This window comes from Conger conger, chromosome 18, assembly GCF_963514075.1.
Source record: "Conger conger chromosome 18, fConCon1.1, whole genome shotgun sequence".
NCBI lineage: Eukaryota > Metazoa > Chordata > Actinopteri > Anguilliformes > Congridae > Conger > Conger conger.
Genome location: NC_083777.1, coordinates 13470989 through 13483662, shown reverse-complemented (window position 1 = coordinate 13483662; position 12674 = coordinate 13470989). Strand labels below are relative to the sequence as shown.

General features: G+C 40.9%; 1 protein-coding gene across 8 annotated transcripts in view; it reads right to left on the bottom strand.

Moving 5' to 3' along the window:
• LOC133118062 (transcription factor COE3-like) overlaps positions 1 to 12674 on the bottom strand; it is an 89512-nt gene that overhangs the window by 70252 nt on the left and 6586 nt on the right. The gene's annotated exons all lie outside the window — the stretch shown is intronic.

Here is a 12674-nt window from a genome sequence, read left to right as displayed (position 1 = left end):
TGATGTCTTAAAGAAATGTAATCTGTTACTTTTGATCAAACGTGTGTTCCAATCTCATTCTGTACTGCTTCAAATGGATACTATTTCAATCTTTTTAGGGGGGGAGCTAAAATCCATAGACATTTACATCAAACCTTTGCTGAAAACATCAGCGTGTTTGTCTTCCGAGAAAGACCGAGAGGTTAGAAACTGGCCTTGGCAATCGTCTCTTAGCCCGCGAGCCTCAACTCAGCTGCCCTCCGTGTTTTCACCTTTCAATCCACCGTCGTCTCTCCAGATCGTTCACAGAGCGCTGGAAACCATGGCCATGACCTCATACCCCAGATCATCTGGCGCGGTTTTAAACGCGCTTAATGAAAAAAAGGCTCCCGCAAATGAGGGTGATTGATCAGAAACGTCCATAAATCGCCAGGGTTTTTACCGCCGTCCTCTAGCTTCGGTGGGCTCCCACCTACGATGATGAATTAATGCCGGACCGAACTTAATGAGTTTACTAAACATTTGGGATTCGCTCTAATAAACTGGCTGGGTGTGAACTCGCAGAGAGAACGAACAATCCCCCTGTTCCCCCTTATCTCCGAAACATGACAGTTAAGGCAGACTGCCGACCCGTGATCAATTCATCATGCTAACACCATTGCACATTCTTCACCAAATTATAATTACTGCTTCCTGCCATCCTGAACGTTCATATATCTTTGGAATTGCAGGTCTTGATAGCATTTGCTTCGACAAGTTTGCGCTGCCATTGAGGTTCTCAATAGAACAATTTTGCGATGCAAACAGGGACAGTTATGATACAGACAGCAAGAGTAGACTACAGCAAAGTCTGTGGATCATGTGACTGCCTATCTACTTGCAATAATTGTTTCTTTATTTTCTTTTTTTAATAATACATTTATAGGATTTATATTTCTCCTGTTGCATTTTCCTCATATATATAAATATATATATATATATATATATATATATATATATATATATATATAAAAATATATATTAAATGCTTAAATATATACACTCAGTGACCACTATATTAGGTAAACCTGTACACCAGCTTGTTAATGCAAGTATTTAATCAGTCAATCATGTGGCAGCAACTAAATGCTTAAAAGAGGTTCAAGAGGTTCAGCCATTTTTCAGACGAAATGTCAGAATGAGGAAGACATGTGATTTAAGTGTTTTTGACTGTGGAATAATTATTGGTGCCAGACAGGGTGGTTTGAGTATCTCAGAAACTGCTCATTTCCTGGGATTTTCATGCACAACAGTCTCTAGAGTTTGCAGAGAATGTGATATGTAGAAGAGCATCTCTGAACACACAATGTGTCAAACCTCTAGGTGGATAGGCTACAGCAGGAGAAGACTTAAGTAAAAAAAAAAAAAAGTCTCAAATACCTAAAAGTGCTTACTGAGTCTATATTATATTATATTATATATAGTCTATATTTAATATATATTTAAAGGGTACAACTGCCATGTCAATCTGGACTAAAACCAGCAGGGTCCATGTTGTGAACTAATGCACACTTCGAACAGACACTTGTGGAAGAAAATAGTGCACGTTGTTTTAATTTGCCAGTGGAGCAACATACATATGCTTATTCACATGGAAACCTGTGGCTTTATCTTCATCAGAACAGTGCATGCAGAACATATGGTGTAATCAAAGTCTTATTAATGATCTATCATCAAAGCATAATAAAGAGTAGCGACATCAGTACTTAATAATTCTGCTTTCCATTACTCACAATACTTCATTTTGCTGAGCTGAACTGCAGATGATGTGTGAAGACAATGTATAAGGTTTTGAGGATTGTCATTGAATACATTTGTATACTTGTTCTTATGCAGTGATAAAGGAGCATCTCAATTATATGCTGCCTCATCTCTTAATATTCCCTGGCCTCTTCCATGCGGCAAAAACACTACAGTTGTACATTAGTGCTTCCTCATCAATCCTGACATCCCATTGATATAGCTGTCAATACAGCCATGTTTTCGATTATCATATTGAAACAGCAGTCAGAGCTGTCTCTGATCATAAACAAGCATTGTGGTACATGATAGTTTATACGCAGCTTAAATGTGTTTCCTGTGTTGATCGACTGCGATGTCTGTTGATCAAATGTACCCTTCTTGTCAAAACTGAAGTTTACCACAAAGCCCGCGGGAAAACAAGAAAAGCTAATCTAAATTTATGCAGAACGCACAAGACAAATAAAGATTTCCATGCAGAAATGATGTAGAATTACAATATGCGAGAGAGAAGGAAAGCACAGATGGTATTTAAGCAGAAGCACTTCTGCGAATATCGGTTTAGTCCGGCAGCAAGCAGTCGAATTTGCATGCGTGTAAACATAATGTAGCCTTACGTACAGTACGTGTCAAGTACATTAAGACTGAATGTCCCTGCTTACGAAGCATTAACTTTGATAGTGTACCGGTTTTGTGTTTGTTAATGGTTGATAAAGATCATTTTAATTACAGCAGTGTTGAGAACACATACTGTATGTAGGTGTTTCATGAAAAAATAAGAACTTGATATGAGCCATGGAAAATATCAGTGTCAGTAATGTAATATTTAATGTGCTATATTTACTGCCCTTAATACAGTTTACTTTGTGTGGGCTTGATACATCCAACTAAATCAAGTTTCCCGAGAGTGTATTTGCCAAAGCCAAATTGACTTATTTTCCCCCATTAAAGTTAAAATTAGTTCCAACCCCTAATGGTATCGTAACATTATAATTGTAAAGCAAATTGAAGTATTCCAATATTCTGTTTTATTTTTTTCCATAGGAATGGCCATCCGTGCCTTAAGTGCATCCAGTTACTGAACAAACATGTAGTCAAACTTCTGTTTAGCCTTTAACACTGCCATATGTGAGGAATTCTTTGAAAAGCACCAGAAAAAAGGCAAGTTCATTGCAGAGGTGGGAGTGGTACCAACCATTTCGGAGGGCTTTATTTAGCATCTCTAATGATGTTGCCTGAGACGTGATAACTTTGCGTGACCTGAAGCGCACACAATAAATTAACATCACACCACATATATAAGCCAATGTAAATGAGACACAGCTTAAAGCCTAATAAATGAGTATAAATGCATTTTGGACTGGAGAAGGTTTCTGGATGCTGTAATTGCTGGGAATAATTATAATGAGGTCTTAAGCGGTGGTTCGCTTGTAATGACAAATAGCCTTAAGCCAACAACTGTGGTTTTAGAAAACAAGATTTGCTGAACGTAAAATTACACCTCTTTTATTGCTGAGATTTAATTTGCATGAATGTGCTGTATTGCTCTTTCTTTCTCTCTCTCTATCTATCTTTTTCTTTCTTTCTTTCTCTCTCTCTCTCTCTCTCTCTCTCTCGGTTATAGAAAGTGATTTAAATCACTCAAGTTGGCCAACCTCAGTGGCAGAAAGCCACTCTCCTAGGCAAATAGCATGTTAACTTCCAAAGGGCTAAACAAGGTGTATGGCATTCGCACAGTGTTCTTTTGTTAAGTGATTTGCCGGGGAACAAGAACAGCATTTTAAAAGACAAAAAAGCAGAGCTATATTTAGAAATAACTTGTCAGCTTTAATAAATGAGACTTGTTTGCGCCTCTTGCCAGAAGGCTGTCTCTGGGACCTTCCCGGGGTCCCCTAGGGGCCAGGGGCCAGCCAAGGACCAGTGACTTTCACAGGGGTAACTGATGGCTTCTGCCCAATGTCCAGATCACTGTCCTGTGACCTCAAATTGCTGGGACCAGCACCATGTCCAATGCAATCTCCAGACTATTTCCAAACCTAATCTTTCTGGTGTCACACTACAAATTGGTACATTCAGAAAACAGAAATTCACGGAGAGGTGGGGGGCTGGTGGGGGGTGGGGAGGTGTGGTGGCTATGTTTCCAATAAGCAAATCCTGCCAGAGGAATGACACGAGGAATCCCACAGAGAGACCACATCGTTCACGCGCACAGTTCTGATTTACTAACCCAGCGGTAATGCAGAACAAATGTTGTGGGTGCGAATTCATACTTAACCGTAAAACCCCCACGTTCGCCCTGCTCTGTTCTCAATACCTACCATATGTGACCCTCAACAAGGCCCCTAGTGTGGTTTCATGGGTACAAATGGGCAAAGCTGACCCAACATACTTTTGACAGTCTGTGGGGGGCACTAAAAAAAGGGATATAACAGGAAAGTTACTGGCAACAGGAGAGTTGTGTGTTTTGTCTCTCTTTTTTATGTAATATGTATTTGCATCAATACTGTATCAAAATGATGTCATATCTTTAAATACTTTTTAATTTATCTTCTTCTTTACTTTTTTTACCTTTCATCAACTATTCATCAAATAAATAATATATTTCAGCAAGATATGTCACATCTAGATATGAGATCAGCTCATGTAAAATCAAAGTCTCACACAGCAACAACACTTTGTATTCAGAAGGACACCACCGGTTTCTGAGAAGATTTTGAATTCCTGTCAACCATTTTTGTCGTGAAAAGTCAGTTAATGCAGTCTAGGCACTCAAGTGAAAAAACGGCTACGTTTCGTTGAAAAGTTTTCTAGCCGACTAGGATGTAAGGTGTTTCAGTCCATTTCTGACTAAATGTCTCTCAACCTAGATTTCCACCCATCAAAAGGTCTAAGGTTTGTTACCGAGCAGAAGCGTGAAATATTGCATAAGTGTCACACAAATGTGCAAACGAAACATTCCTCACTCAAGTGCCTTTCTAACAACCCAAGCAGGCTAATCCATGTCCAACTGAATTAGGCTTGTTAGGCTTCAATTGAGCCAGTACCTGCATCCAGCCTATTGTGCAATAAAACTCCTACTTCATGTGTACAAGAGTGTGGGTCCTCTGTTCGAGTCCTCCACAGTCCTGATGGGGAGTAGTGCCTATTGAGCTTTCTAAAAGCCCTCTAAAGAGGAAAAGTACTCTTTTCTACACAGCATACAAAAATGTCCTTTTTTCATGCATCAGTCACGCTTAGATGAACCAGGATTAAGCCTGGATTCAATCAATGTTTCTATTTCACTTTGACTCATTTGTATTTACTTTAATTAGTCAGTTATTTACTTATTTAGTAATTTCTTCATTTTAGTTAGTTTATTGCTTGTTTACTTGTTTCTTTATTCACACCTGCAGTCAAATAAGCAACTTGGGAAATAAAAATAAATGTATATTTAAGGACAAAACTTGACTCGATCAGAAAACCCAGCCCATTGGTAAGAGTTGTGCGATTGTTATCTGTAGAAGAAGCGTTTCCCTGTCGCCGGACGTGTGTTTCACTTGCTGATGCCCTGGCTCTGTGCTTACATGGCCCACGACATTCATCTTTCCCACATGTGTTGAACTCATTTAAAAAAGGAAATTCCTGGGAACGCACAGGGGTTTGTCAGCTCTCACTCCATGCTGATGTCACATCGAAATTCCAGCCTGCCTTGGACATGGGGGGAGGGGGGGGAGTCTGTCCTTTTGGGAATAACGCTGTAGCTTTTTACACAAGATAAACATGCCAGCAATCCAAACTTTAAAATACTGTTTCACCAACAGCACACAGTTTCCACATTCTGACATTTACTCAGAGTGAACAGAGCTGGCACCTAACAGCAGAACCGCGTTCAAAGTAACGCGGGGTACGAGTAAAGAGGTTCTGCCCCGAGCGCATGGGCCTGGGGTGGAGGTGGGGGGTTATCTGGCCATGAGGGTAGGAGAAGCCTGCCAAGGCCCCCGTCCTTGCTGTGGACGGGGCAGTCCATCATTAAAACAGGCTCGGTTCAGAGTTGTTGGGGGTACAAGGTACTGTCGTTTGCACACAGTCCGGGGTGGTCATCTCATGGCTCATAAAGTCCCATCTGCCACTCAAACGACACCCAAAGCACAATTAATGCAACAAGCAGAAAGTGGCATTATTCATATAAGTATGAAGTATGAGGTCGTTCAGAAATGGCACCGTATCAACTGGAATGCATGGCTGTGTGTGTGTGAGTGCGTGTGTGCTTGTATGCATGTGTGTGTGAGAGAGTGTCACGTGCGTGTCTCTGTGTGCAGGGTAAACAAATTGTCTAATAATCACATTTGCCATGCATACAGCTTCAGTACAGAAGGAGCTTCAAAGCTCAATTAGTGGGTTTCTTGCCTGACACAATTAATTGAAAAACAAAATGGCAACCATCTCGTGAGCTGTCACTCCTCCACTCGATACAGCACTGCTGAAGGCAGGACAGGCTTTTATCACAGGGCCTCAGAGAGCATGCTTTTACACACAGCTCGCTATTGACCCCTGCTACACACACACATACACACACACACGCACACACACACATGCGTGCGCACACACACATGGACCCACACACCCACACACACACACATACATGGGCCCGCACACCCATACACACACACACACAGTCACACCCACACACACACATACATGGGCGCACACACACACACACTTGCATACACACACACATACATGGGTGCGGACACACACACACAGGCACACACACATACGCAAACACACACACACAGGCACACACACATAAACACACACACACGCACACACACCACACACACACTCGCACACAGTTCTTCCAAAAACATGCAAGCTGTCAGTCCAGCCAGTCCCTTGGATGAAGGACCCAGCACACGTTTACATGCTGGAGGCAGAACGCAAGCAATACGGGGGGAACAGCACCATGCTGGAGGAAGAGAATATGGCTTTAATAGCTGTGCTCTAATCCTTCAATTTCAATCTAGGGTATTATATAAGATAATCAGTCATCTTCCTCTAGTTTACTCGCAGTGGTCAACCCTTCTGTTTCTCCTCAGTCTCTTAGCGTGAGCATGAAATCACTCCTTTGGCCAGCTGTTACCCATTTTTGGGGTAGCAGCAATATGCAGGTTTGAATTATACTTTATTAATCCCTCCGGCATGTTCAGGGTAGTGAACTTGTGCAGATACAGCACTGTTAGTTGTTTTTTTTATTATTATTATGATATTTTATTTTTTACTGTGGCCTGAAACATATTTGATGAAGTCACTGCTGCTAGCCAGATGTACTGACACATGCCGAACCTCTGGCAGATGGCTTCAGCGCGACTGTTTACACGTCAGGCCCACAGCTTGCCTGAGCAGAAACGGCTGAATGTCACCTCCAGCTCCGACCAAAACTGAGAAGCCACATGCCCCCTCCCGTTGCTGGGAGACGCGAGAAGCCGTGTTAGCACCAACGTGCCGCTTTTAATTGCGTTATGCAGATGCAGTGAAAACATGTAGTTTAGGAAGTTCATAAACACTCTACACTTTGCAGGTTATCCAAATGCTGCCTTGCTGAGGGGGGGAAACGGTCCTCGTTTCTAAGCGTGAAAATGATTTTTTAAAATCTTCCCAGACAGTCTGGGACTTGGTCTAAATGTAAATGACAATTTTTTTACATTTCTTTTTTGCCTATTGTAATTTACATAACATTTTAACAAAATGCTGACCTTATGAACACTGCCATATTTTCAGCCTCCTTACAGTCCAATTTAATTATGCTTTTGCAAAGACATAGGGGAGAGCGCTTGAAGTTTTCTGCTTGGCTGCAGTGTATCAGATAACCAAAAAAGGTTACAATCACACAACTTCATGGAATAGGCCTACCTCACCCAGAGTGACCAAATATATAATTCATGTGTGAAAAAGGGGATATTAAAACAGACTGTGTTGAAAGTAATACAAAATATGTCCTCATTAACTAACTAGACCTGGATGTGTTTCAAAGATTACACTTTATATGCTGTTTTTAACCTGAGTGCACTCTCTCGCTTGCTTACGCACACACGCACACACGCAAACACACACACACACACACACACACTTTGTCTTGTTGTATAGCTAAATGTCATGGAAATGTATTTTATGTAATATTTTATTAATCACTTAAAGAAAATTAAACATGTAGCCTACTACTGAAAATGATATGTGTACTGCCGTCCTAATAATTTTTTCCTATCTCTGGCTTAAAAAAACTTGCAGCTTAATTTGAATCCCCTCCTAAGTAACTGAATAAATGGCTTGTTTTCTTTTCCAAAAATAAATATGAATAATTTATAGACGTCCGAGGTCAGTTTTGAAATATTTAAAGATCCACCGGGGTTGAAACTCTGTAACAGCTGTTAAATCAGAAATGCTTCTTTAAAAAAATAAAAAAATAAAAACCGAGAGCTAGCTGTACCAAACTCGGAGAGAAAAGGGGATAAACAGATGTCTGGCCTGTCTGCAGGAAAATAGGACACATTTGGAATGATAAGTCCCCTAAACTCCATTTGAAATGCCAGATCCGCGAGGATGCCAGTTACTGCGTACGAGATGCCAGCTAGCAGTATGATTGCCCCCCGTACCATCTGGGAAAATGTTGCTGAGAATGCGATCGGTAATGGATCACAAGTCTGTTTAACAGGCTCCGGCAGCACTGCTCGGTAGCGGGCCGCGGCTAAATGTTTTGATTGTAATGTAATCAGGCCTCCCTGCCTGCCTCTGCAATCAGACTTTCACTTTCCCGCAGTCAGATCCTCAAGTCCAGATTCACCCTGCCCGCAATGCTCTTCAGCTTTGAGTTATGTCTGTAAGCTTGTGTTATTATGTGTAATACTTGTATATATTTGGTATTTATTAGACTTATTTTTTAGATTTATTGGTCTTCTGCTGCTGTAGCCTATTCACCTGGAGGTTTGACGTGATGTGTGTTCAGAGATACCGCTGTTGTAACGTGTGTTTATTCACGTAACTGTCACCTTCCTGTCGGTTTTGACCAGTCTGGCCCTTCTCCTCTGACCTCACTCGTTAACGACATGTTTCTGCCCGCAGAACTGCGGCTCACTGTTTTTTGTTTTTTGTTTTTTTGCTCCATTATGCAAACTGTAGAGACTGTTGTTACATTACATTACATTACATTATTGGCATTTGGCAGACGCTCTTATCCAGAGCGACGTACAACAAAGTGCATATCCATAACCAGGGATAAGTTCGCTGAAAGACCCTAGAGGGAAGTACAATTTCAACTGCTACCTGTACAACAAAGATAATTTTTTTTTTTTTTTTTTTTTTGAACAAAGAAACAAACAACAGAGCAAAAGTGACCAAAGTTAACTATCCAAACACTGCTTACCTAGCCAATTAAAAATACTGATACACAAAGCAAGTCACAGAGACAACAATTAAGGTTCACAGGGAGGTAGGGAGGGATGGGGAGTGGTGCTGCTTGAAGAGGTGTGTCTTCAGCTTGCGCTTGAAGGTGGGGAGAGATTGTGATTGTGTGTTGTGTGTGGAAAATCTCAGGAGATCAGCAGTTTCTGAGATACCCAAACCACCCTCTCTGGCACCAACAATCATTCCACGGTCAAAGTCAATTAGATCACATTTCTTCTCCATCTGACATTTGGTCTGAAAAACAGCTGAACCTCTTGACCACACCTGCATGCTTTTATGCATGTAGTTGTTGCCACATGATTGGCTGATTAAATATTTGCATTTAGAAGCTGGTGTACAGGTCTACCTAATAAAGTGGTCACTGAGTGTAGCCTTATGACAAAATCGCATGTCAGCAAGTTAATTGCAATAATGAGCATGTGTACTTAAAGTGGCCACTGAGTGTATACAGTGCAGTCCAGATCCTTTGCATTTGACTGCCCGGAGTCAAACACATCTGGTGATGCGCTGCCAGGCCTGTACTGTAACCATCTTCAAGTCTGTGTTTGTTTCCAAGGCTTTTTGTCTTCAGTATTGTCTTTCCTCTTTCCAACATTTTGATACACGATAATAGTCATTGGACCTGTCCATAATACATAAACACATCCACTACAGTGGTCTTTCATGGTCTACCATGTGGTTTACTATTGCTGAGCTCTGCAGTGGGTTCTTGTGTCTTAACAATGTACCAAACAATGTACCCAGTTTTTTGACTCTGATCGATTTATTTGGCCTTGTGATGGTCTGGTTTACTGGCATTGACACATCTTTGGTCCTCATGTTGAAAGACAACAGCAACATAATCCAAATGCAAATGCCTAGAATCAACTCTAGACCTTTTGCTAGCTTTCTTGTGCAAGAACTAATGATTTCATGGCACAGAGCTGGCCAAGAAGTAGCTGAGCAGCCAACTGTCCAATTACTTTTGGTACCCCCATTGGCAATTTCCAATGCACAGGAGCACAGAACCAAAACAACAAAAATGATGTTGCCGTCCAAATATTTATGAGAAGACCGATGACCTCATCAATGCATAAATAAATGATATTGTTTCTTAGACTAAAAGACAAAGGATGTTGTGCCTAGATTTGAAACTTGCCCTTAATTATAACATTTTATTTATCGTAAAGAGAGGAGATTACTTGAGTGTTTCAGTCCATACAAATAAACAATACTGTGCTCCTTACAATCTCACTTACACACAGAGCGAGCGAGAGAGTGAGCGCGCGCGAGAGAGAGCATTTGTGGCCGTATTATGCAATACCATCTCCATTTATAGGCAGTGAAATACTCCGGGTCCAATAGGATATAAAACGTCTGCTTTAAACCGTGATAGGCGGACAATGCGTGGGTCTAATGAGGAACATGCCTTTGTGATTTGGTTGAACAAATCGCTGCACTATGAAAGCGATACTCAAATCCCTTTCAGCTTCAGCACAATGAGAATGGGAGCTTTCGCTGTGTCGTTTGAGCTTACAATATCCCTCTGCTCCAGTCCTCCTCTTTCAAATCTCAGTCCTCTCTCCTCTTCGCCTACTGTACTTCAGTTACAGTACAGTGTACTGTACCAGACACCCAAGCACAACGCACTGAGAAACTCAACATGTCCTAGTTCCTAGTCCCTTTAGTGACAGTAAAAAAATCAAATAAAATAAAAAATGGACCCAGCAGTCCGTTTTGAAATATGTCCCTTACATTATTTTGACATCAGAATTTTTATGAAACATTCTGGAGAGCAAGCTTCTTATATGCATACACATTCCAAAAAAAGAAAACAAATCCCTGGGCTACACAATTCAAAATTCACGTTTTTGAATGATTTTTTTCTATTTTCCAGAACCACAGCGACATTCTTCTTTGGGCCGGAGAAGCTCAAGGCCAGCTCTGCTTTGAATGAGTTAATGCTGGCTTTATATGACTCGATGCAAGACTGAATTATAATTTCATATCCTTAGAACAAATCCTTCTTTCTGCCAGTAGTTGTTGGATGATTATTTCACATTCCTATCAATGCCAGCAAATATGTCTACTCTGTTCATAACAATATGGCTTTGAAAAATAAATAAATATGTAAATAAAATGTTCCTTTCATACCACATATTCACTGCAAATGTAGTATATGCTAACGCAACGGCAACAAAAGCTGAGGAAATTGATACATTAAGTATGCGCACAATACGTATGATTTAACCAACCCCACAGCCGTACAATGTGCTCCCATGTCTAGCGGTACATAGGTGTTCGCCCACACCGCACTGTACAGACACTAAGCGCTTGAGGTAAATGCACTTTGTAGAGCAGCCTTTTCTTTTAGCTAATGTTTGGTTCCAACCCACACTTTTCAACAAGGCCTTTGTTTCTTTGAGGATTTTGTAGCACACAGAGAATGCGTGCCACAGGCACACAGCAGCTTTTAAATCAATAATTAAGATATTTTAAGAATTTATGTTTGGCACAGATAGATTAATAATGACCCTGCTCGACACCCCGTGATGAGTTATTTCCAATATTTGTCATGACAAACCTTACAAGGAACATTTGTACTAAACACTATGCTTCAACATCAAATAAAACTGCTCACAGTTGCAATTGCTGTGTTGCCGTTAAGCTTAATTGTATCATAAAGGAAACACTATTATGTTATTCAGACGACATATTTTCTCGTTTCTGTGCTCAAGTAGTCATAACACGAAGAAAGCTGAAAGGATAATTGGTTGCCAGATGTGCCAAATAAATTGTCAAGAAATAGCTCGGTGAAAAGCAGAAACGGCTTAATCTCTTAGGGCACTTGTTTATTTTCCATCCATTTAGCACTACACTGAATATGAATCCTCTTTTCTGATTGGTCAGACACTAACAGAGTGACAGCAACAACTGGCCACCCTTATTTGATTACTAATAAGAGAGATGTCTGTCAGATACCAAACATTCTCCACTAAGCAAACAGTGATTCCAACTACTCAAACATTAGCATTGCTATCCGCTGGCGGTTTATATTTTCCCCCGGCTTAACCAAGAGTCCTCCCCTGTGTTTCGTTTTCCAGTCCATGGACGACAAGAGTTCACAATCAAACGATAACTCCATAAAGAGCCGCGGCGGTCGTCCATAGCGACTGAGTATCTGGCGCTCAAAGTGTGGCTTTGACAATGTTCACAGTCTGTCACTTTGCCATAGTTCCACAGCGTTTGGGAGGACACAGTCCTGCTCCCATCCCACACCAACCACTAAAAGGCTCTCATTCAAAGAAGGCTTTATCATTATGCTACATCATTGGTTGCATCTGGTCACCCCTAAGGTTCTGGAATCAGTCTTAGTTGCAGGGATAGCAGTCTAATTCTAAAATGTTTTGTCCATTAATTCAACTTAAGCCTTAATGTAGTTACATCTTTACGCAAGTATCACATTCATCACATATTTGTTTTGCAAATTCCACTGACTT